The sequence below is a fragment of the Sceloporus occidentalis genome, unplaced genomic scaffold, assembly GCF_023333645.1.
Source record: "Sceloporus occidentalis isolate IW3139 unplaced genomic scaffold, rSceOcc1.0.p SCAF_1, whole genome shotgun sequence".
NCBI classification, from domain to species: Eukaryota; Metazoa; Chordata; class Lepidosauria; order Squamata; family Phrynosomatidae; genus Sceloporus; species Sceloporus occidentalis.
Genome location: NW_028316981.1, coordinates 72,122,442 through 72,149,315, shown reverse-complemented (window position 1 = coordinate 72,149,315; position 26,874 = coordinate 72,122,442). Strand labels below are relative to the sequence as shown.

The window sequence follows — 26,874 nt, the reverse complement described above, 5'->3', positions numbered from 1 at the left end:
GTGAGCAAATTTTATAAGGCTTGTATGAGAACATAAGACAGGTCCAAAACACACTGCAGAAATAATCCAGTCTGAGACCACTTTAACTGCCCTGGCTCAGTGCTAGGGAATCCTGGGAACTGTAGCATATTGTGGTACTAGAGCTCTCTGACAGGGAAGGCTAAATGTCTTACAAAACTATAGCTCCCAGAAGCAATGAGCCTGGGCAGTTAAAGTGATTCTCAAACTGGATTATTTCTGCAGTGTGTTTTGGATCACGGTTTATTCAAATCTGTCTGAAGAAATTTCTGCCAACATCAATGTTGACTTGTCCTTTTGGTTTCCATAAAGTTCAGAAACCTGCTCTGATTTCTTCCCATGTGATCAATTTTGTATATTTTTTCTGTCAAATATAGTATATTAATTAATAAATTGTCTGACCATAGTTTATTAAGCTACAAGCTGACAAACAACAGAACATCTGTTTCCTAAGTGGTGCAATAAAGAATTTAACTGCTGCCAAATAGTAGTTTATATCATCTTCTTGTCCTCGCCAAATAATATTTTGATTAAACAAATCAAGTCAACATTAACATTCTCATTGAAGAGGTGCTTTTGCTTTTGACCCATGCCAGGTTTTTACAGTTATTAGTGTATGGTGAAAGTATACAAATCAAGACACTTGGCAAAAAATATAATGGCAAATATATATATTGGCAAAAAATAAGAGATTCTGAAGAGATGGGGAAAAGAATATGATAAACCTCATAGGTAGAATTTATTCTTGCTGACTGTATAAAGGCTATGTATAGCTATAATTTCCATGTCAAAAATTAAATAATAAAAGATAGTGGTTTATTTCAGTCTGCTTCATACTGTCTATACCAATTTACCAATACTCATCACACTAGCCTCTCTTCTCATGCAAGAGAGTAATATATTCTGAGGAGAAAATTCCTCATACCAAAGCAGATGATCAATATAACTCTGTGCATGTGACTGAAATGCAACTTTATTAAGCATTTAATCCCATTTATACTGTGATCCTTTGCTGGTGACCAAAGCGACTGGCTCAGATCTGACTTAGTTTAGAAGTTTTAGCAGTAAAATCGGTGATGTAACAGCAGTGAGGGTTAATTTGGAATTTGGACCATTGAGCCTACAATCCTAAAACAGTTATTTTTGTCATAGCAGAGGCTGCTCAAATGATTACTGGATATTTTACTGCTATTTTTAAAAATATTATACTATAAAGTAGTGTACAGCGGACCCTTGGTATCCTCTGAAGTTTGCTACCAGAACCCCACCCCCAGGATACCAAAATCTGTGGATGCTCAAGTCCCATGATATACAATGGTATGGTAAATTGGTATCTCTTACACAAAATGGCAAAATCAAGGTTTGTAATTGGGGATACAGTGTGTGTGTGTGTATGGTTTAATACATGGATGCAGAATCATGGATATGGAGGGCTGACTGTATTTTAAATTTTGAGATGGCATATGTGATTTGCTCACAGAACGAAGAAACCAGAGGAACTTAGGAAACTAAGAAACTTGTATCTCTCTAAGGCTGGTCACAGCATTTAAAAAATTATAGGACACAAAACAGCTGTGAAAGTGGGACTGTTAAATTATGACCATAAACTGTCCTTTTTTAAAAGAAAAAAAGGGGGGCAAAGAAAAAAGGATGCATGGCAAAAATTTCACCTTTTTGGGCTCACAATAATGTCTCTGTAAATATCAAGAATATCAAATGCTGGAATGAATTCATATCTGAGGTCATATGATCCAATCCAAATTGAAGGCCACATATATAAACATAACATACATTTTGGAGTTCTGTATAAATATTGTTGTTCTGTGCCTCTGAGTAGTTTCCAACCTAAGGGAAACCTATTACAGGATTTTCTTGGCAAGGTTTGTTCAGAGGTTTGCTTTTGCCTTTGTCTGAGGCTGAGAGAGTGGGACTTGTCCAAGGTCACACAGTGGGTTTCCATGGAGCTTATCACACAGTTTTAAAAAGCGACTTACTGTACCCAAATTGAATTCTAATTCAGGCTGCATCCAGATTCTGTCACATGGATTTTTGCCGTTGACACCGCAGGGTGGGTACAGCCCGTGTAACTTCCAGATAGGATCCGAGTTAGCCAGCCGATTTGCAAAGCTGGAAGCAGTAAGTCGATTTTTAAAGCTCTGCAATAAGCCCCCATGTCTGAGCAGGCTTTCAAACACTGGTCTTCAGAGTTGTAGCCCAGTGCTCAAATCACTATACCACACTGGCTCCCCACAACTTAAAATTGCCTTATATTGTTCAAATTGTTCTAAAATGTTTTAGATTGTTTTAAATTACTTTAGGTTGTTTTTCTGCATTCCACCTCACGATGCTGAGGTATAGAGCAATTGTTGTTGTGTGCCTTCAAGTCGTTTCTGATTTCTTTAATTTAAGGCAAACCTAACATGGGGGTTTCTTGGCAAGATTTGTTCAGAGGAGGATACTGACTAGGGAATAAATTAAAATCAGTGGGATTTAATTCTTTAAAAAAAAACATGCTTAGAATTGGACAGCAAGTATGAAAAGTAATCTGGCCTGGTTTTCATTCTGATGCTGGATACACAGTACATAAAAAAAGAAAAGAAATAATATTTATTAAATTATATCATAAAATATACAAATAAGAATTTTGACATAATCAAAATCTATCTTCTTTTCATTGCATCATTTCTTGACCCTTCTCATGACTTCCATTCTGTTCCTGTATTTAGGAAGAGTGCATAGTGTAACATAGATGACCCGGTACACAGTACAGTGGACCCTTGTTATACGCTGGGGTTTGGTTCCAAGATCTCCCGTGTATAACAAAATCCGTGTGTGCTCAAGTCCCATTGAATATAATGACATAGCAAAATGGTGTCCCTCATAAAAACTTGAAAATCAAGGTTTGATAATTGAAATTTATACAGTGGTACCCCGGGATACGAATGCGCCGCCTTACGAAATTTCCGGGTTACGAAAAAAATTTATTTAAAAAAACTGTTCCGCGTTACGAAAGTTTTTTCGGGTTACGAAAAAACTTTTGGTGCTTTTCGGCGCTATTTCGCACCAAATCGCGGCTTTTCCCCATTAGCGCCTATGGCTTTTCGGCTTGCGAAAGCCTTTCGGGTTACGAAAGCGGCGGCGGAACGAATCATTTTCGTAACCCGGGGTACCACTGTACTTTTTTTGAACATTTTCAAACCGTGTATGCTTGAATCCGTGTATAAAAAATCCGTGTATAAGAAGGGTCGACTGTACTTTTGAATGAATTTGTTCAGCTTGTAGGAAGCAATTCCCCATTCCTGAAAACTAGGATGAGGTAATCTCAGCAAAATGGAAAATCCTTCTACTGGCTGTTGTCAGACAACAAGGAGAGCAAAGATGCTGTGGATAGTATGAGCAACTGGCAGCTTGGAAAGAGAGCAGATGGCATAAGTGACAATATCTGCCAATGGAAAGGATCATCAGCCCACGCCTCTTATTAGTGCCTTATCCATTGACAGCACTTTGGCTCCCAGGGCTCAGCAGAGCTCTCCATCAAAGCACTCAGCTTACTGTCAAAGGCTAGGCAAGCATGAGGAAAGAGCTATATTTTACCAGCTGAAGAAGAAAAAAAAAGAGTCCACACTGTGCATCATCTGAAGCTCCCATGGAGCTTTGCTGAACTGCTCCAGAAGCTTTGAGGCATGACTCCTATTCCTTACCATAACAAAACTCAATTTTTGTAGACAATATTTTGCTGTTAAACATATTGCTGCTTAAATATTTTTCTTTGTATGAGTGAAATGTATAAGTGTTAACAGAGAAGGACTTGGATTTAATTTGTCAATTTATTGTATGGCCCTCCCTCCTTGCCAACTGTCATCTTCTGGCCTGGAGGGAGTGAAAGGACAGGCCCAACGCCATCAGGCCCAGCCTAGATTAAGAAGAGCCCTCCCTCCAGTCCATCTGCCTTGGTCCAGGCCTCAGAGGGAGAGAAGAACTGCTGGACCTGGGCCCCTTCCCCACCACCATTTCCTTCTCCTTTTGTGTCGTGTCTTTTTAGATTGTAAGCCTGAGGGCAGGGAACTGTCTTAAGCCTGAGGGCAGGGAACTGTCTAATTAAAATAAGAATCGTAAGCTGCTCTGAGAGCCTTTAGGGCTGAAGGGTAGGGTATAAATACCGTAAATAAATAAATAATAAATGATAGTGCATAAAATGGTAGCTATGAGATTAGGAGAATTATATGTATAGAATTATTTGCTTCGTGTACCGAGAAGCATTAAAGACCAAGAAGACCAAGAAGAGCAACAAATTAGATTAATATACTCTGTGGATCCCTATATTTGCTGTTTTATATCACCACAACTATCCTTGTATGAATGACTTGTGTTATTTTATTTTAAATCAATAAAATTAAATTAAAAATATATATTTCTTTAAACACACAGGAAAACTCAGTCAACTGCTGCTGCCTTTTGCAGGTACACGTATAAATAGTACAGTAGTACTGTAAAACCAAACACAATTATAATCACTCCATATAAATGAAAATGCATATAAACCTATTGCATAATGCATAGAGCAGTCCACAGACAATATTATGAGATGGTTTAGGAAGAGAAAAGGAGATCTGGGATTTCTCTGAATCTGATGAGATTATTCTTCTTGTACTGGAGATCCATAAATACTTTCCCTTGATTCAGTTCCCACCCGCCTGCCCACCCCCCAAAGTAAGAGGCTATAGTCATTAAATACTTGGTTTAAAGCTTGCCCTTTCTACCAGGAAGGAGTGAACACAAATCTTTTGAAGTGGCTTTACTATTTTTAGTGTGTTTTCTGAAGTTTTCTCAGTAAATGTGGACTGTGCATCTTTAGATAAGGTACAACTGTTTGTCTGTCAGCAGAGTTTTTAAAAAGCCTGCACAACAATAGTTCAGAATTGCAAAAAGTTTCATTACTCAAAAACAAATATGTCCAGAATGCATCCAAAGAGAGGGATAGAAGAGGCTCCAAATCCATCTTACAGTCAATTTATTGCAACATAACAACAGTTCAAGATAACACTTTTTAAGGAGGCAGCCTTTTAAATCTATTTCAGTATAAAATGTTCAGTATAAAAAGGAATGAAAGAGGAATGAGGAGCCTTATGCAATCTTTAAAATTAATTAAACAGTATATTAAATAATGGGGCTCTCCAGACCGCCCCAAAGGGTTCTTCTTAGCGTGTGGGGACGTTGTCATCAGTGTACCATTGGCACAGTGTGATGTGTCCATGATGCAAGCGTGGCGACTGGAGGTGCCGCACTTGCGTCACACACACGTGCCCCATATGGACGGCACTTGTGTAAAGATGGTGCCATCCATACGTTGTAGGGTTCCAGAGCGTGCGTATGCTGTGCGCTCCGGAACCCTAGAATTGGCCCCAGGCTGCCGCATACCGGTGTTCTGTACCAGGCCTAAGTCAGTATTAAAGGTCCCATTCATCTCAGCCTTCAAGATCACACGTTTTGTGATCTTACAGGGTGATGAAACACAGTCACATATTCTGGAGAAATTCTAGGCTTCTTCCCTTTATTTTCAGCTCTTTCTAAAACCAGTACCAAAAAGTTCTTTTTAGATTATAAAACTATAGGGAAAACAGTATTTTACCAAACTGGTCAGGACAAAACAAATGGACTTTTTATAATGTCCTGTCCAATGGACACAAGGGAACTAGGTTTATTGACAATGGAGAAGAGTGATGATGCTTTAATTTATTTTTCTCTATGCACAAAGTGTTTGTAGAATGGTGTGTGGCTTCTATGTTTTTCTCTAAGTATAGAAGTTTGGGGTTGTTTTTTTGTTTTGTTTTTGCTCCACTTAACCATGAATATATTATTTTTCTGACTTAAGAGTAGCCATTTATTTTCTTTCTTTGTGAATGCACTCAGTATGCTCATTACTCTTGGTGTTTTTGCTGTAGATCATTTTAATTCATTTAAAATTTAATTCATTAATTTTAAAAATTGCACTGATTTTTCTAACTTAAAAGCAAATTGGTCATTCTTTGCATTTATCATTTTTGTCTTGAAACATATACACACACACACACATATGTACAGAATGATTAAAAAACAGTAAACCAAACCGAATAAGAACAGCTTTACTTTTGCACCATTCTTTTTTAATCGCCATGTATAATAATATTGTTGTTGTTGTGTGCCTTCAAGTCATTCCCAACTTACAGCGAGTCTAGGGCAAACCTATCATGGGGTTTTCTTGGCAAGATTTGTTATATGGGCACCCAAATGCTTATTAGACTACTTAAATTTTGATTTACGATGTTACAGTGACAGTGATTTATAACCAAGTCATTTCTGCTAATTAGATTGCATGGTACTTTGCCTATCTAGACAACACTCCTCTGCTTCCATCCTTTGCTCCCTTCAACCATATTGACCACTGCTACTTTATGTCTCTTCACATCACACGGACGTCTGTAGTCTGGCACACAACATATCCTGACAGAGCTGGGTTATTTTAGACTGTGGACTTAAGGGTATTTATTAGAGGTGGGAGCCAGCAATGTGTATTACTCAGCTTAGTTCAAAAGGTGGTAAACCAGCTCTATTGCACTGGGGAGGGGGGAATCTTCCTGTTTGTTTTGCTGAGGCAGGCTGTGGATTTCTGCCCTGAAGCTGTGCCTTGAATCCTCCAATTCCTTGACAGGAAAAACTGCAGGCAATTCATCAAGTCGCAGTACTAATTAAAAAAAAGGAAGGAGAGGTACTTTTCTGATCCAGTGTGTATATATTCCCTTCTGTCTCCCAGTTACTTGGAAAATCAGATCACTGGTTCATCTAGTTCAGTACTAGCAGCAGTGTCTCTCCAAGGTTTCAGAGAGTTTTCCCCTCAGCCCTACCTGGGGACGCCAGAGACTGAACAAGGGCTTTCTGCATGCCAAGCATATGCACAGCACCCCAGTTATGATCAAGGTAACCCAACTGAGAATTCCTGATAAAGAAATATTCCCTCAACAGAAAAGATTGATTAGTTTCCTTTGCTACTTTGATTTCCACAGAAAGCTTTGATTGATTTCCCATTTGTCATGTATACTTTTCACTTCGTTTCTTTCACAGCACATTCTTATGAATGTCCAGTTAGAAATAATCTCCACTGGGTTAAAAGAACTGTACTCATACATACATGTGTATAGGGCCTCCAGCTTCATAACTCTGGATTGAGTTAGGGTAAGTGGAAAATCAGTGTAATTGTAAACACTCAGTCAAGGATCAAAAGCTAGACAAGAGCCTTTTACACTGTTCTTTTAAAAATACTTTAGGCTTTTCATTGCTTGTCTTCAGAACTAAAGAGAATTTACACTTATGGATTTGCAAAAACAGGCCATCCCTGCTTAAAGGAAAGGATGCTGATATACAATGCAGTTTTCCTTGTTTTTCTTCCCTATCGAGTGTTGAAACTTTCTTTCTAGGTAAGTGCTCTTTGTTCTCAGTGTAGTCTTAGCATGTTAGATTTCTCATCAAATTTGGACAGGAGAAGATTTAACAAGAATCCTTCCTTCTCTTCATGAAAGGTTCCGAGCTCATTGTAAAAATGGTTAAATTCTATATAAGATCCACCACAGAACTAACTGAAGATAATGAATGGATATTGCTGTGAACTGTCAACAGTAAAAAATACCCTCTAAGAATCAACCTCAGCATTTCTGGCTGTTCCCAAAACATAGTATGTAAAAGTGATTTTTGGTTCTCAGAAATCCATAGCTTAGAAATAAGACCAGACTAGAAGCAGGTCACAGTAGCTAGCTTTCACTGACAAGAAATTTATAGCTCTTTAGGGGACCTTGCAGTCAATGTCTAGTCCCAGCTAAGTCTTCAACAGGAAACAAGCTTTCTCTGAACTCTGGCCTGCAAAGGATCTGTGGTTAAGTTGTCTGGGATGCAGTGTGCTCAAGTTAAAAATTACATAGAAAAGCTTGTTGCTATGAGATAAAAGTCAAAAGGGCTTTACTAAACAGGTAATTATTTCCTCAATAAATGTGATTTCTCAAAAAAAAATTGGGGGAAATTCTCAAAGCATTACTGTTAAGTTTATAGAAAGAAAATGCTTTGTCTGTTAGTTAAAACTCCTTTTCTTGAGGTTGTTCTCCATGTACATGTGATTAATAAAGGTTAACTCTCGCTTGAACACTGTTTCATTTTCAGAGTCAACTTTGACAAATAAAGCTACAAAAGGATGCAAAATATAATTTTAAAAGAACTTTTGCATCACTTCTATGCAGAATCATTACCAGTAAGGTCAATTAAGGCCAGGCTGAAATAGTCAAGTCTTAACACTACCTGAAATAGTTTAAGCAAGAAAAAACTCTAAAACAGCTGTCTTCTCAAAAGCTCACACTAAGATTATGTACTATTCATGTTTGCTTTAGAAACTTTCATATCTAAAGTTCAAAGTTAAAACTATACCACTTTCTCTGTGTTCATTTTTAGTGACACACAGCGTTGGATGTTGTGCAAAGTAAATACCATCTGAAGAAATGGTTTCACTTTGTTATGTGGTAAAGACAAGGCTCTGAGTTGCTGCTTAGTCCTGAATATGGTATCTGCAATTTGATTCATTATCTCATTCTGTTTCCTAGATATAATGCCACTTGGTTTCCTTACATCAATTTCTATATATACTCATTTATAAGTCTACAAATTTTAGTCAAAAGATTGACCCAGAAAACATGGTTCAGCTTAATCACGGGTTAATGTAAATTCTATACTTAAACTTGTATCAGAAAAGGAACTATCCCCTTCTCTGAGTGGCAAAATGGGAGAGCTTAGTCCATCCTAGGAGACCTTAAAAGAAGCACCAACTCCCTCTACTCTCTCCACCTCAGCACCACTTCGCACTTCCTCTCAAAAAAGTACTGAGAGGAATGAGGCTCTGAAGGATTTGAATAAGATCTTTGTGTATGTTTGTCAGCTTTTATGGATTAAAATCAGAAAAGTCATCACATTAATGTTAAATGCCATAATCACTACTAACGTAGTCACCATTTTCTTTGCTTTCCCTTTTCATCCTTTTTGGCTTGTAGGCCTATTCTTAGCCCCACCTGTGCCTGGTCACCTCCCCCACACATTGCACAGCCTCCATTTACCATAGTCCCCTCCTCATCCACCCAGCTTTGAGAATGAGAACAAACAGTTATGCCTGCCAGAATGATGTACATTTTTTGCTTTGTCCTTTACATCCTTTGTTACATGCCCCTAAATTCTACCTAAGATTTACCTATGAGTCATATCAAAATCCATAATTTTGGCTCCCAAAACTGCCCTCAACCTATACATGAGGTCAACTTATAGTCAAGTATAGTCAAGTATATACAGTATGTCACCCTCATCCGGCTTGTCCTGCAACTAAGAGGCTGTACAGACCGACCATTAAGGCCGGTCTGGGGAGGAATCGGAGCATGGCATCCACACAACGCACACCTCAACTCCACCCCACAGGCCGACATGTTGCTGCACGCCACACCACATGGCAGGCGGCATCATGGTGCCAAAGGAGCACCGAAAAGCCATGATGCCGGCAGCTATGGTACCCTTTCTGCAGCATAGAAAGGAGCCACTTTTTGTGGCTCCTCTTTGTGCTGAGAAAGGGCGAGATCAAGGCTGTGGCGTGCGGCTGTCACAGCCCCAATCTTACACTAAAAGGGGCGGTCTGTACAGCCCCTTAGTCTTCATCTTCAAACTTTGTCTTTATCATCAAACATATAAAGTGGTTCCTTGATATCAGCTGGGTTTTGGTTCCAGGAACACACACACGTGGATATCAAAATCCATGGATGCTCAAGTCTCATTAAATACAATGGCATGGTGAAATGGTATCCTTATAAAATAGCAAAATCAAGGTTTGGTTTTTTGGAATATATCAGTATTTTCAAGCTGTGGATGGTTGAATCCATGGATAAAGGATCCATGAAGGGCCAATTGTACCTTCAGATATTTAACAAATTAAAAACAACTTTCACTGTACGAGTTGAAAAACAGAGACAGAGAATCAGGGCATAGAAAAATTACTTTTTGGAGTATAATCCCCAGTATCCCTCATCCAGCATGTATCTGAGGCATTCTGGGAACTGCAACCAAATAAGTAACTTTTCCAAATGCTGGATGGCATTTTTTTTGTCTGTTATCATGATGACATAACCAATATTGATGTTGGGCATCTCAGCTCCATTTATTCCTTGGTCACTGTTAAAGTATGGATCATGCACAATACCTTCCAACCTGAGTACTTCTAAAGTGAGTTTCAAACAGGAATGAGTTGCTCAGTGGAAGAAATGTAAACTAGAAATATTTGGGAAACCAGTGGCTTACTACTCTGGAAGCACCTATTAGCAACACATCTTTTTATCATGCATTGTTGGACTTAGTGAGGAACAGAGGTATGGTTCTGGTTCTGTTTATATCATCATGTGATAAAAAAGATGATAAATCCCAAGTGTATGGTGACTTTATGTTATCTCTCCAATAATACATGAAGGTAAAGTCTTTCTTGAGGCATCTGTGTCATTGATTATATCTTAACTTTTTCACAAAGCCACTCTTGAGATCTCTTCTCCCATTTCTTACAAATGCAGCTGAAGGGCACAAAGAATAGCATAGTTTTAATAAGCTGCCAGTGGAAGCTTGCTTACGTGGGCAGCTTTCTCATTAATCCTCCCCAGCTCACCCCCAGCTTTCTCATGAGAGGGATCTCTTACTGGAGCACAAGAACAATTCTTGGTGTGTTCCCTGAATAGTGAAGAGGAGGAAAGTAGAAGCCCTTAGAAACATGACCTCATAGCTGCACTGAATATTGATGTGTAGTCCCCAAATTACATGGATAGGACAGAGTGGAGGATGTGTGCATTTTAAAAGGACAAAGGGGCAAATGTTTGAGAACAAAGGGGAATTTGGATAACTGAGCCAAAGCTAAAAAATCACCATAGGCAGGACAGTGGCTCTGATGAAACAGTGCCTTTACTGTACAAAATACCCTGCAGACATCCTTAAGAGAAGGCCTTGTGAAGGAGTATGTTAGTCACATGAAACAGAATATCCTAAATGTTTTGTCTTTAATTAAAAGGGATGATGAAGGAAGATGCTCAACTCCTAACAGACAGAAATCATCATTTAAAAACAAACAAAACATGTTCCGGCCATTTGGTGAATTGCTGTAAAACATCTGCTGAACAATTCTGCTTTTAAACTAAGGATGTCTCTTTGGGGAAGATAATTCTGGGTAGGCATAAGGTCTATCTTTAGTGGTTTCCAACCTATAAATGAAAGTAGTGGAAAATATCCTAACTCTCATATGCTTGAATGGTTTCCCCTGAAGTATCCGTTCCATCATGAAGGAAAACTGACAGCAATTATGTGTATATTTATCTCTCTTGTTTATCTGGATATCATATATCATTTTTATTATTTGCCTCTAGTCCTGCTTTTTAGGATCTTTCAGCTGGTTAAAGAAAGAAACAAAAGCTCATCTTGGCCATAACTCTGAGGCTCTTTCAGTATGTTGGCATCTCGTTTACCTCCGGAAGTAACTTGAATTATAAGACTTACACACTGTTTTTCACTGAAAGTAAGTCTATACACTCACTGATTCAACAGAACTAGGGAATAGTAAACATGCCAAAGACCTCAAAGTCTATATACTCTAATATGTTTGGGACTTAAATAATTCCCTCTCCATAACAGTGGGGCAGCTAATGGGTAACCAAAAGAACTTGTCCAAGGAATGCCACAAAGTTGTAGTTGACACCATGCATTGCTGTGTACTATTGCACAAGGTTAAGAAAGAGTTCTGTATAGCCATGGGAAAAGAGTATACTGTATTAAAATCCCTTGCAGCATCTCTGTTTACATGGGGAGGCAAGGTCCATTTCCTTTGATTGTACCAGTGCCAACTTCATCGTCATTTTTCAATATTGTAGTGATACTTCATCCTCTGGTCTAAATCAGTAAAGTGGGCCAGAAATGACTTGGAGGGGAATGGCATTTAGTAACGTTTGGGAACAAAAGGATGTGGGGGGGGGGGGGGAGTGCAGCCTGCTGCCAAAATGAAGGGGGCAGATGCTTGAAACAGAAGCAGTGTTGCAAATGGAATGAACTGGGTAGATTCATCACCCAGGCGGTCCCCAAGGGGGTTACCATAATAGCAACCTGAGCTCATTAGTCAGTGCTGCCAGCTTGGAAATAGGGCGGGGAAGAAGATGAATGGGGCAGAGTCAGAGGAATATTGGGGCAAGCTGAGAGGCAGAGCTGTGGAGAGCTAGAGCCTAAAGAACAACCCACCCAGAGGGGCGCTAACTCAGCTGAACCATGCAAGACATGAACCCAGTGGGTCCCAGAAGAAGAGGTACCCTGACAAATGCAGGGTGGAAACAACCAGGGTGGCAGGAGGGAGTGCATAGTAAGAGAAAAGGAGCCCACAGAGGGCGAGTGGGCAGCTTGGAGCTAAAAAAGCCTGACTTTGCAAAGGGAACCAAGAGAGAAACAAATGGAAAGGGCAGGTGGCCAGCGTCAGAGGAGAGCTGAGAATAGAGTGGCATGAAAAGGATGCCCAGGGAGGGGAGGGCTGAGGAGGAGCAGGTTTCGTACACAGTCCGGAACAGGGAATGCAGAGCAGGGGGAAGAAGAAGGGGGGCTGCCCCATTGTTGAGACCCAGCGTAGTGTAGAGGTTTGAGTGTTGGACTACGATTCTGGAGACCAGGGTTTGAATCTTGACTTGGCTATGCAAACCCATTGGGTGGCCCTGGGCAAGTCACACTCTCTCAGCCTCAGAGGATGGCAATGGCAAATCCCTCTGAAGAGGCTTGCCAAGAAAACCCCTGAGAGGTTTGCCTAAGCCATAAGTTGGAAACAGCTCGAAGGCACAAAACAACAACAACAACAACAAGCCCCATTTGTTGCCAGAGAGCTTCCAGGCCTCACCTCCAAAACTCAGTTGCTCCTCGTCCTCAACAACAATGGGAGGCCTCAGTAGGGTCTCCCACTCTCAGAAGAAAAGAAAGAGGAAAAGTTGGGGATAGGGAGAGGAGAGCAATGAGGTGATGGGCACCTGCTGGCAGTGCCATGGATTAGTACAAATCTTTGGGGCTCTAGGAGAAAGCAGAGGCAAAGTACATTTGTTGAGCATGAAGGCTGGGAGTTAGAATCATAGAAGCCTAGAGCTGGAAGAGACCTCAAGGGCCATCCTGTCCAATGCCATGCAGGAACTCACCATCAAAACACCCCCTGTGACAGATGGCCATCCAGCCTCTGCTTAGAAACCTCCAAAGAAGTAGACTCTATCACTCTCCATGGCAGCGTCTTCCACTACGAACAGCTCTTACTGTCAGGAAGTTCTTCCTAATGTTTGGGTGGAATCTTTTTTCCTTCAGCTTGATTCCATTGCTCCAGGTTGTTGAAAGGGACCGTGGGGCCCTGCCATGTAGGAATACACAACTAGAACACTCCAGAAAAATGCCAATCCAACCACTGTTTGAAGAGAGTCCTCCAAAGATGGAGAGTCTCCCAACCTCCAAAGCAATCTATCCCAGTGTGACTGGAAACTACTGAGTTTTAAAAAAAACACCTAGTATTTAGGTGGAATCTCTTTTCTTTTAATTTTGAATCCATTGCTCTGTGTCCAAGTCTCTGGAGCAGCAGAAAACAAGCTTGCTCCATCTCAGGGTGACCAGACATCCTCCTTTTCCAGGACACATCCTACATTTCAGCCTTCTGCCCAAGAGGAATTTCAAGAGATCCTCCAATTTCAGCAGGGCTAAGGAGCATGATTTTACATTTATACAAGCATTTTTAGCAATGCCCTACATTTTTCCTTGAACATCCTATATTTGGCAGTGCCTTGTCCTCCAGGGCATCTGGTCACCCTGGCTCCATCCTCACTCAATATGATCTCTTCGAATATTTAAAGCCAGTATGGGCTAGTGATTTGAGTGTCGGACTACAAAACTCTGGAGACCAGAGTTCGATTCTTAGCTCAGCTATGGAAACCCACTGGGTGACCTTGGACAAGCCACATTCTCTCAGCCTCAAGGAAAGGCAAAAGCAAGCCTTCTCTGAATAGACCGCATCAAAAAGAATCCTGTGATAGGTTGCCCTTAGGAATAAGTCGGAAACTACTCAAAGGCAGACAGCGACAATTATACAGAACACTAAAATGTATGTTATGTTTATACAGGTGGCCATTAAGCCATAAAAACCACTGGGTGGCCCTGGGCAAGTCACACTCTCTTAGCCTCAGGGGAAGGCAAAGGCACACCTCCTCTGAAGAAACCTGCCAAGAAAACACCATGATAGGGTCGCCATAGGCTGGAAAAGACTTGAAGGCACACAACAACAACAACAACAACAACACGTCAATCCTTAACCTTCTCTTTCCCAGATTGAATGCACCCAGCTCCCTAAGCCATCCCTCACAGGGTTAGTGTAGAATAAAACTCCCCTTAGGAAGCCTTGCCAGGACAAAGGGGCCAGAGTGGGATGGCGGAAGAAGTGGATAAAACGAGGGGTTCCCTCTGAGAAGCTCAAAGTGAAAAGAGATTTTGAGCTTATCACTCACTACACTTTTCTTGAACTCCTCCATTTTGAGCAGGATTAACAAGCATGAATTTCTATTCATATTAGTGTTTTGAGAATTTCTTTGGTCATGTGCTACACTCTTCTTGAACATTTTCCATTTTGAGCAGAACTAACAAGCATGGATTTCATATTAGTGTTTTGAGCTTCTCTTTGGTAATGTCCTCTCTTTTCAGCATGACTAAGATACATGAATTTATATTTCTGAGTGTCTTGAGCTTTTTTTCTCTGGTCATGCCCTACACACTTTTCTTCAATGTCCTCAACATGACTAAGAAACATGGATTTCTATTGATATTTGTGAGCTTTTTATTTGGTCATGTCCTACACTCTTCTTGAACATCTTCCATTTTGAGCATGGATTTCCATTTCTGTGAGTGTTTCAAGCCTTTCTTTGGTCACGTCCTCCACTTTAAGCCTGACTAAAAGGCATGCATTTACATTTCTGTGAGTTTTGAGCTTTTTATTTGCTCCTGTCCTCCCTTTTCCTTGAAGGTCCTCCATTAGTTCTTCCTTTCCAGTGAGGACACCTGGTCACCGTTCCCCAGACCTCTTTCCTGAGGCTGAACTCGGTTGCACTGGAGTTCCCTCGCACTGGAAAGCCTTGCCAGTAAAGTTTGCTTCCAACTGCTGGAGATGTTTTGGAGAAGGAAGGAAGGAGCCATAGTCCATTGCCTCGCACTCTTCCCATGCCCTGGCCAGTGTGACTTGAGGTCCTCTTTTTCCAGGACCAGTCCTACATTTCCATCTTCTGTCCAGGAGGAACTCCAAAAAGCCCTCTCTTCTGAGCTTGACTAAGAAGCTTTTATTTGGCAACGTCCTCCATTTTCCTAGAATGTCCTCCCTTTTGAGCATGACTAAGAAGCATGGAATTACATTTCTATGAGTATTTTAGCGTTTCTTTAGTCATGCCCCCCTTTTTTTCTTGAAAGTCCTCCCTTTTGAGCAAGACCAAGAAGCATCAATTTACATTTCTGGGAGCGTTTTGAACTTTTCTGTTACAATGTCCTCCATTGTCTTGAAGGTCTTCGAGTATAAGAGCCATGGATGCACATTTCTATGAGTATTTTTTAGCTTTTCTTTAGTTATGTCCTCCATTTTTCTTGCATGTCCTCCTCCACTGTGAACCCGACTAAGAAGCATGAATGTACATTTCTCTGAGCGTTTTGGAGCTTTTCTGTTGCAAGGTCCTCCCTTTCCCTTGAATGTCCTCCACTGTGCACCTAAGAAACATGTATTTACATTTCCATGAGCAATTTTTACTTGTATTTGGTCATTTTTCTTGACTGTCCTTCACTGCCAGCCTGACTGAGGAGCATCAGTTTTGAACTTTTCTGTTGCAATGTCCTCCATTTGTTTTGAATGCTCTCCCTTTTGAGCCTAAGAAGCATGGATTTGCATTTCTACGAGTGTTTCAGCTTTTCTTTGGCCATGTTCTCCTTTTTTTCTTGAAAGGCCTCCATTCTGAGCCTAAGAAGCATTTCTATGAGCATTTTAAAACTTTCGGTTTTTTGTGGGTTTTTCAGGCTATTTTAAAACTTGTATTTAATCATGTCCTCCACTTTTCCTCCCTTTTGAGCCTGACTGAGCAGCACATTTCTAGGCGCGTTTTGAACTTTTCTGTTGCAGTGTCCTCCATTTCTTTTGAATGTCCTCCACTGCGAGCCTAACTAAGAAGCATGGATTTACATTTCTATGAGCATTCTTAAAACCTTTTATTTAGTCGTGTCCTCCATTTCCCCTGAATGTCCTCCCTCTTGAGCCTGACCAAGAAGCATCTGTTTACATTTCTATGAACATTTTGAGCTTTTATGTTGAGAGATCCTCCCTTTTACTTGAATGGCTTTGGGCCTGAAAGACATGAATGTACATTTCTATGGCCAGATGTTTTTTACTTTTATTTGTTCATGTCCTCCACTTTTTCTTGAAAGTCCTCCCTTTTGAGCCTGACTGAGGAGCCTGGGTTTACAATTTCTAGGAGCACTTTTTAAACTTGCATTTAGTCACGTCCTCCACTTTTTCTGGAAAGCCCTCCCTTTTGAGTGATGCTGGCTGAGGAGCATCAGTTTCCATCTCTGGGACCCATCTGAACTTCCCTGCTTCTGTGTCCCCCTGCCTGGCCTGGCCTGGCCTGGCCTCCATTCCTGGGGTGCCCCTTGAGGGTCCTCAGCAAACTTCACCCCCCAAAACAAAGCCACCACCTAGCGCCATCATGCCACCCATCATGGGCTTACCTTCTGGGTGTCTCTCTCTCTCTGCTCTCCTTTGTGGCTGCTGCTAGTCCCACATTGTGGAGGGACAACTGGGAGTGACCTCAGCCGGGAACAATGAAAGCCCAGGCTTGGGAGGCGAAGGGGAGGGAGGGAGGGAGGCTGAAGCCCGGGACTGCTGGGCTCTGGCTTCTCCAATCCCCCTTCATCACAATCCCGCCCCACTGCCTCCCTCCTTCCCTCCCTCCAGGATCCAATTACAGCGGATCAAGGGGAGAGAGAGACTGAGGAGACACCACCACTGCCGCAGAAACAATGCGCCCTGGCCCCTAAGGCCATCTGCCAAGGACAGGGACACTAGCAGGCCCTCCATGCCTTCCTCCCTGGAAGAGATTTCTCTCCCCTTCCTCCCTCTGCATCTTTCCTCCAGTCTCCAATGGCTCAGAGGCCCACCACCAGAAGAGCCCCTTCTCCTCCTCACAGAGAAGGGGGAGGAGGAGGCCACGCAAAATGGAGGGCCTCCAAGGAAAATGGGGGACAAGGCTCCAGACACTCACAGAAATGTTAATTCCTGCTTCTTAGGCTCAAAATGGAGGGCTTTGTGGAACTCCTCCTGGACAGAAGGTTGAAATGTAGGGCATGTCCTGGAAAAGGAGGACCTCTCCTCAGCCTGACCAAGGGCAGCAGGGGGAGAACAGAAAACTGGACTTCATAACAAATGGGGGGTACTGGATCACCCAACTTTCCCTTATGAGAGCCAGTGTGGTGTATAATGATTTGAACGTTGGACTAAGACTCAAGTTGTTGTTATTGTGTGCCTTCAAGCCATTTCTGACTTGTGGGGTTTTCTTGGCAAATTCTGGAGATCAGGGTTAAATCCCCCTCAGTCAAGGAAACCCACTGGGTGGCCTTAGGCAAGTCACACTCTTTCAGAGGATGGCAAGGGCAAATTCCCCTCTGAAGAAACTTGCCAAGAAACCCCTGTGATAGGGCTGCCTTAGAGGTTTGTTGTTGTTATTTGCCCTCAGGTTGACTGTGACTCATGGCGACCCTGTGGATGAGACACCTCCAAGACCCCCTGCCCTCCACTGCCCTGCTTAAGCCTTGCAGACCCATGCCTGTGACCTCCCTAATTGAGTCTAGCCATCTGGCATGGGGGTCTTCCTCTCTTTTTGCTATTCTCAACCTTTCCCATCATTATTGTCTTTTCTAATCAATCATTTTTCCTCATGAAGTGGCCAAAGTACAACAGCCTCAGTTTGATCATCTTGGCTTCCAGGGGTATTTCATGCTTGATCTGTTGTTCAAGGACTCATTTGTTTAAGCACCCTTAGGGGTGCAATAAATCAAAAATGATTGGGAGGCACACAACAACAACAACAACAAACTTTCCCCTTCTCTTCCATGCCCTCCCCCATGCTTTGTTTGCACAAAATCCAAAGCAGGGTGGACTGGGGTTTTGGTTGGCTCTGGTCCATCAAAAAGTTTGCCCTGTTTGTTTTTTATGCTCTTGGAGGCTGGCTCAAATATGGACACCCAGTTTTGTGTGATTACCTCTGAGGTGGCTTGGTCATTCCTGTCCATCCTCAATGTAAATTTATGTCCCACCTTTCTGCCTAGAATGGCCCCCAAGACAGCTAAGCAGAATAATAATTCAAATAAAAACAAATCCAATTAATATCTAAAACAGATTTAAAACACAGTGGGGTTAAAGAGCAGCACACAAACATTTGAAACCTTTCCAACAGCAACCCAGCACAAATGCCCAAGACCTATCTGAGCTGGAACCGTTTTTGCCTGCTTTGGTCCTCCTGATGTTTTGGACTTCTGCTCCCAGAATCCCCAAACTTCATCCAAGCTGGCTGGGGCATCTGGGAGCTGAAGTCCAAAGGACAAAAGTTTAGAACCACTGTTCTAGAGGAAGGAAACGTGGGAGAATGCCAGCCAGCCTCCCATGGAAGGAAGTTTCACAGCCAGGGAGCAGCCACAGAGAGGGCCCTCTCTCACATCCTCACAAAACATGCCTCTGAGGGAACCAAGAGAAAGGCCTCCCCTGAAGATGTGAACAGACTCACAGGGAAAATAAATTCATCCAGATACTGAACTCTAGCCATAGAGGGCCCTACTGATCATGACCAGCATTTTTCATTGCGCTGGGAAATTGAAGGGTTAATTCTCTGTTATTCACATGCACCCCGGATACACTTGAATGCTAATTAGCTTACTTGCTGTTCACCGCTATGATCTTTGGAATAGCGGTATATAAATAAAACAAATTATTATTATTAATTATTATTATTAAATTGGGGGTGGGAGGAGCTGCCAAAACCCCACTTAATTGGGATAATTAATATCAGGTTTTCTCCTGAGTTTTTAAAAAAGATCCTCAGTGTTGGTAGTGCAAATAACCAATGTGAATGGACCCAGTGTAAAATGCTGCATACCAAAAAAAGAAGTTCAAAATGCATTCGCATTGTTGACTCCATCTTTATTCGAATGCTTGCAGGTGTGAACAAACAAACTCGCAGAGATGTGGATCTATGTGATTCCACAGTGTGAATAACAAATCTAGAATGCATGCGGTGGTTTGCATCATTACATTAAAAAATGACATCTGAATGACCCCTGAGTGATAGCCAGCATAGCTGTTGTAACAAAGAAGGGGATGGAGGACCTCTCTCTGGTCATCAGTCCTCCTGGTTTGCTGAGGGTCCAGCTGTCCTCCCCCACACAGGCCCTGCCAGCTAGTAGTGATAAGGAAAGTAGTGGAGTTCAGAGACAATTAATGGGATTCCATGTCACACTTTCAGCCAGCTCCTGGACGTGTCAGCAGAGAATGTCCTGTCCCTCTCCCACCATTGCCAAATAGAGGGGAAGCGGGGAGAAGCAAAACTGGGTTCCTGGCCAAAGCACCAGGTGGATGAAATCCTCCTGGCACTTTAGCTGAAGACCAGCTGACATTGAGTGGGTATGGCCATATGTGACACTTTGATGTGGACTTGATGACATCGAGTGTATATGGTCATCCCTCTGACATCAGGGCATGACTGCTCAGTGACATTTTCTGGCCCACATCAGCCCCTCCACACAAAGGTAGGCCCAAAACTGCTTTATCTGTTCTGGCTCAATGCTAGTGAAGTCTGGGAACTGTAGTTTTGTGAACCATGTAGCTTCTCTGTCATAGAGATTTGGTGCCACAATAAATTACAGTTCCCAGGATTCTCTATCACTGAACCAAGGCAGTTAAAGTGGTCTCAAACTAGATTATTTCTTCAGTGTGTTTTGGATCATAGTTCTCTATCCTATGTCTACTAGCTCCTTTTAATTGGAGACCTTCTTCACTAGTGCTTTGCCACTGAGCAGCAATCCTGTAATATTGGGGGTGGGGTGGGAGGGAGATGTTACATTGTTTGTTACATGTTTTGAAAAACTGTGAAGTATACATTAGTGTATCACCTAGTTGAGGATAAATGAGCTGAATATTGATGAGACAGAAGCCCTTTGGGTAAGCATTTCACAGATCTGGGAGCTGGGTAAGTTGCTTGTTCTTTCATTCCACTCAAAGGAGCAGTTTGTAACTTGAGGATAGCAATAGCAGGTACATTTCTGTACTGCTTAATAATGTATTAAGCAGTTTACAAAGTGTAAGCTAATTGCCCCCAACAAGCTGGGTACTCATTTTAGTGATCTATGTAAGGATGCCAGACTGAGTCGACCTCGAGCCCCTGGCTGGTATTGAACTCACAACCTTGTGGTTTGTGAGTGAGTGGCTACAGTACAGGCATTTAACCACTGCACCACCAGGGCTCAGTGGATGGTCCTTGGCCCAGCTTGGTCACTGGAGACTCACTCAAGCAGGTTGGGCTGGAGTGGAAAGTCTCAAAAGTAAAAGATGGATTATTGCTGTGTGCCTCTCTAAGTCCTTTCTGACTTATGGCGAGCCTAAGTCAAACCTATCGAAGCTCTTTCCCTTATCAAGGAGGACGAGGAAGAGCAGCATGGACAGACTTCAGGGACAGAGCAGGGGAGCCTGAGAGTTCCACCCGAGGGAACAGTCGCTGCTAAGCCTTGGAGGAGGCATGTGGTCTTAGTGGGGGACTCCTTGCTGAGGGGTACAGGAGCAGTGATTTGTAGGCCTGACAAGATGTCTCGAGAAGTGTGTTGTCTCCCTGGGGCAAAGATCTGTGATGTAAGAGAAAGGCTGACAAGACTGGTCAAGCCTACTGACCAATACCCCTTCCTTTTGGTCCATGTGAGAACCAATGATACTGCAAGACACAACCTTCAGAACATCAGAAGGGATTACAAGGTTCTGGGTAGGAAGCTGAAAGAAATGGATGCACAAGTTGTCATCTCATCTCTTCTGCCAGTTGAAGAGCACGGTCCAGGAAGGGAGAGGAAAATAGCTGATGTAAACAACTGGCTCCACAGATGGTGCCTCCGAGAACAATTTGGATTCTTTGATCATGGGCTGCGGTTCCATGAGGGGGGACTTCTGGCAAGTGATGGGTTGCATCTCACACCAGTTGGCAGAAACGTTTTTTCCAACAGCCTCAAGAATTTGATCAGGAGGGCTTTAAACTGAGTTATGTGGGGGAGGGAGACAGTATTCTGGAAAGCAAAAGGGCTGGAGAAAATAGCCAAACTGTCATAGAGGGAACAAGGCAAATAGTGCAAGGACACAACAGTGAGAAGAAGAAAAAACTTGCACAGGCAGCAAGTAAAGGAGACACATGGTCTTCAATGTCTCTACCCTAATGCACAGAGTATGGGAAATAAGCAAGATGAACTCGAACTCCTAGTACAACAAAGCAAATATGATATAATAGGCCTCACTGAAACCTGGTGGGATGAGTCTCATGATTGGAATGTGGAAATAGAGGGTTATAACCTTTTAAAGAGAAGTAGGCCAAACAGGAAAGGAGGAGGAATAGCACTATATGTCAGAGATATTTACACCAGTGAAGAGATCCAGGACATCAATCATGGAAGCCAGGTGGAGAGCATCTGGATAAAAATTAAAGGTGAGGGAAACAACATGGATGTTATGGTGGAAGTCTACTACAGACCCCCAAATCGGATGGAAGAATTGGATGATGCCTTTCTAGAACAGATGACTACAAACTCTGAAAGGAGAGATGTAGTAGTGATGGGTGACTTCAATTATCCTGATATTTGCTGGAAGTCAAACTCAGCAAAATCCTCAAGGTCTAGCAAATTCCTCACTTGCCTGGAAGACAATTTCATTGTCCAAAAGGTGGAAGAGGCAACAAGGGGATCAGCTATGTTGGATCTGATCCTAACCAACAAGGATGACTTGGTTAATGGGGTGCAAGTGGTGGGATCATTAGGTGGAAGTGACCATGTTCTCCTGGAGTTTGTTATACAGTGAAAAGGGGAAGCCAGACATAGACACGCATTCTAGATTTTAGGAGAGTGGATTTCAGTAAACTTAGAGAAGTATTGAGGGTGATCCCGTGGTCAGCAATACTAAAAGAGAAGGGAGTTCAGGAGGGATGGGAGTTTCTCAAAAAAGAGATACTGAAGACACAATTTCAAACAGTTCCAATGAGGAGGGAAAATGGGAGATGTCTCAAGAGACCAGGATGGATGACTAAGGAACTTTCAACTGAGCTAAGTTTTAAATGGAACATGTATAAGAAATGGAAAAATGAGGAAATCACCAAAAAGGAATTCAAAGAAATAGCAGGCATGTGTAGGGGTAAAGTCAGAAAAGCTAAAGCGTAGAATGAACTCAGACTTGCTAGAGAACAATAAAAAGGGCTTTTTTGGATATGTCCACAGCAAAAGGAAGAAGAAGGAAATGGTAGGGCCACTGCATGGAGAAAATGGCAAAATGCTAACCAAGGACAGAGAAAAGGCAGAATTACTCAACACCTTCTTTGCCTCAGTCTTCTCACAAAAAGAAAAGGGTGCTCAACCTGAGGATAATGGAGCAGAGGACAGAATAGGGGAATTTCAATACAGAATAGGTAAAGAGATAGTACAGGGATACCTTGTTAATCTAAATGAATATAAGTCTCCAGGACCACATGAACTACATGGCAGGGGGTTGGAGTGGATGGCCCTTGTGGTCTCTTCCAGTTCTATGATTTTATGATTCTATCACTGGATTTTTTGAGACTGAGGAGATTATCATACAGAGACGGGATAGGGATCTGATCTCTCCCTTGTCTTTATCCTGTCCATGACAGAGTTGCGTGAAAGCCTTTCATAATATAGTGCTGATCCTGTCATTATCCTGTCATTGAAGCAGATTGGATTAACATGAACCCCTGTTAATGCTGGGCAATGCCACTTCAATGTCGGGACAGTGATGGGGCAATTATAGGATCAGCACGACACCATTTGAAAGGCTTTCATGTAATTGCTGTCACTCGTACTTTCCAGATGGGATAATGTCCGGTTAAGCACGATGTTGTATGAGAATCCTTCTGGCGATCATGTGGGAAGTCCAGGACAGGGACAGGACAGTGACATCCCATCCCTTGTGTGATAATCTCCTGAAAGTGTGTGACTTGCTCAAGGTCAGTCAGTGGACTTTCATGGCTGAGTGGAGATTTGAACCCTGATTACCAGAGTCCTAGCTTCATGCTCAAACTGCTACACCACGCTGGCTCAAAAGATAGATAACACAAGGTAAAAAGTAATAGAAACAAAGAATGATCAAAAGGATGTCTAGTCTGAAAATACCATATGTTCTCTCTTACATACATGCACGCACACATTTTGCAACCTATACTACACTGTCCTATAAGTAAAGAGCAGGTGAAAAGCAGAAATACTCAGAACAATGAGGTTTATTCAGTCAAGGCACATTCTGCCAAAAAAATAAACTAAAAACTGAAGAGGATCTGTTGTCAATTATTTTCTATCTGAAAATCTACAATCAAAAAAGAGTGAGCAAAATGAATCAATAATATAATTCCCAAGATAATTCTTTTGGTGGGTGCTGCCCTGAAGCAACCCCACTCCTGACTCTAGCTTGGCGACCCAGAGACCTTAAGCAGGGGAAAACCCCATGTACAAATAAATAACTACACAAGAGGAGGGAAATACAAGAATCTTTCTGACCCCATTCTCCAGCAAATGAATCAGTGCAGAAATCTGAAGCACAGAATGAAGAATGCAGTTTTCACCATCCAGCAATCACCAGCGCAGCCTTGGCAGAGGAATGTGACACTCCTGTGGGATGAGATAAAAGCTACATAGTAATGTGAGCTACCTAAACAGGAGCTGGGTGCCACTGAGCGCATAACAGATTGTATGCACACTGAACAACAACTGCTCTAAAGGTGGGGGGAGGGGATGAGGCTGCCATTGTTGTCTGTCTACTTCATGGGTACATTTAGGGCTCAGTGCCAAACACCTGTTGGAAGCAAATAGATGCCAGCACCAACCCTACTAGAAGGTGGGATCTTAGCAGCCAGGGCAAGCCTTTTGTTGAAGAAGAAGAGTCACTGACAACAAAATCCCTTGCCTCTGAATCCCCAGGGCTTATAGGGATGAGTCTCTGGTACAATCTTTAAAAAGGAGAAAGGAAAGGGGAGGGGGAAAAAGAAATGTGGCAGCACCTTTAAGTGTTATTTCCAGGGGAGAGCTCCTAACACTGCCAGTCATAAGACACAGTGCCACTATTCTATCTTTCCCCTCCTTCATTTGTATGTTTTTGTTGTTGTTAGCTGCCCTCAAGTTGACCATGACTCATGGCAACCTTGTGAATGAGACATCTCCAAGATCCTGGGTCCTCCACTGCTTTGCTTAGGTCTTGCAAATGCATGCCTCTGGCCTCCTTGATTGAGTCTAGCCATCTGGCACACCATTTTCCTCTCTTTCTGCTGCTTCCTATCTAGCAAGTCATGCCTTCTCATTATATGCCCAAAGTATGACAGCCTCAGTTTCATCATCTTGGCTTCCAGGGAAAGTTCTGGCTTGATCTGTTCTTCACCCATTTGTTTGTCTTTTTGGCTGTCCTCAGTATCCTCAGCACTCTTCTCCAGCACCGCATCTCAAATATTGATTTTCTTCCTATCCACTTTCTTCACTGTCCAGCTCTTGCATCCATACATGGTGATGGGGAATATAATGGTTTGGACAATTCTAACTTTAGTGTTCAATTGTATATCTTTACACTTTAGGATCTTATCCAGTTCTTTCATAGCTGCCCTTCCTATTTCTAGCCTTCTTCTGATTTCTTTATTGCAGTCTCTGTTTTTATCAATATTTGTAGTATGAAAATTAACTATTTTAATTTCCTCATTATCTAGATTGAGTTTATATATGTCCTTGGTGGTCATTATTTTTGTTGTTTGTTATTCAAACAAACAAGATGAAAGAAACAATGGGGAAACCCTGCAGGATTACAAGATAAAGACAATGCCGTCTGCATAATTTCATGATAAAACCTTTGCATGGAAGCACTCTCAGAAGTTGAGAAGTGAGGGGGGAAAGTTGAGAAGAGAAGACATAAAGTGTGAGCATTTTTTTTTCTTTTTGGGAAATTTTTCACATCAGAGTACTAGCAGTATAGTCAAGTTATTTCCTGGGCCATTGCAGGGAAAGCAGTCAGTGGCTTTCTGTGGAGATGTGAAAAATCAGTGTGAGGAAAGAGAGGAAGAAACAAGAAGAGCTGGTTTAATGATCAGGTATTAGAAAATATGATAACAGATAAGTGGAATAGGCCATAAACAAAAATCTCATACGAAATGAAATAAAATTTAAAACATTTCATATATCATACAATTTGTTATACAATTTTATTTTATTTTCCAATACTTTTTTAAAAAAGAAAATCAGTGTGTGTGTTTGCGTGTGTTTGCAAGGGGCTTCTCTTGAGCCCCTATCCACCTTTCCCAGAGTCTGTTTGTACCATTCCTGTCCCACAAAGGTTCTGAGCATAGATCTTCTCTCAGAGAACACAAGGACTAACTGCTAAGGGAAGACAAATAGAAAAACATGAAAGACACCTCAGCACAAGAGAATGTACTTTGGAAACATGTCTCTCAGAAGATTCCCCTGAATCTATTAACAGAGGTACACATACACACATATCCTGCTGCTTATTTCTTACCAGCATCAGAGCAATGTAGCCATGTGCATGAGTGAGAAATGCTTTGGCCTGGAGTTTGCACTTCCTTCAAAGCTTTCTTAAATGACAACAAAAGAAATTAGATTTTTTTTTCTGATCCATAAACTTACTTTCTAGCAGGTTTCCCAAACCAAGTTCACAGATGTCACCAAGCTACAAAACATTTTTCTAAACTAGTCTTTCCCTCAACATGGGCACACACACTCCACCACCTCATTTTGACATGGAGTGACCCTGGCTTCTTCAAGGCCATGCCAGTGGAGCACAAGCTGCCATGAGTACTACCAGACCAGTAAGGCTGGAAAGGCTTTGAATATAGGACTGGGTGGGGACTTCTTGTTGTCTAAGGACCAGCCTAGCTAAGTATGAAGAAGTTTATCACTAGAAAGACGGCTTTGTTGTTGTTGCTTTCTAGTCATTTCCAACTTATGATGGCTCCAAGGCGACCCTATCACGGGGCCTTTATTGGCAAGATTTGTTCAGAAGAGGTTTGCCATTGCTTTCACCTGAGGCTGAGAGCATGTGACTTGCCCAAGATCATCCAGTGGGTTTCATGGCTGAGTTGGGAATCGAACCCTGGTCTCCAGAGTCATAGTCCAATGCTCAGACCACTACATCACGCTGACTATAATATCTCCAAAAATGCAGAGTCCTCCACTTTCCAAGGCAATCTGTTCCAGTGTGGAAACCACTCTGACAGTTAAAAATAAAAAAATAAAAATTCTAATACTTAGGTGGAATGTCTTTTATTTTATTTTTTAAGTATTTTATTATTAAAATTTAGCAGTTACAGAAAAAGAAAAAAGACACACCAAACAAAAAAGAATAGAAAAAAACATACCTCAATTACAAAACAATCTATAATACATATGTTGTTAAACCTTTATACTGACCTTTCCAAATTACATTACTTACTACTTCTATCTAAACTAATT

At 41.9% G+C, this 26,874-nt stretch overlaps 1 protein-coding gene across 5 annotated transcripts in view; it reads right to left on the bottom strand.

Moving 5' to 3' along the window:
• PCBP4 (poly(rC) binding protein 4) overlaps nt 1–16,960 on the bottom strand; it is a 104,602-nt gene extending 87,642 nt beyond the window's left edge. For all 5 annotated transcript variants that reach the window (XR_016281267.1, XM_089524823.1, XM_089524786.1 and 2 more), the window contains exon 1: nt 16,855–16,960. The gene's annotated coding sequence lies outside the window, so the exon portion shown is untranslated. The remainder of the gene's footprint in view (nt 1–16,854) is intronic.
• Nucleotides 16,961–26,874: the final 9,914 nt, after the last annotated feature.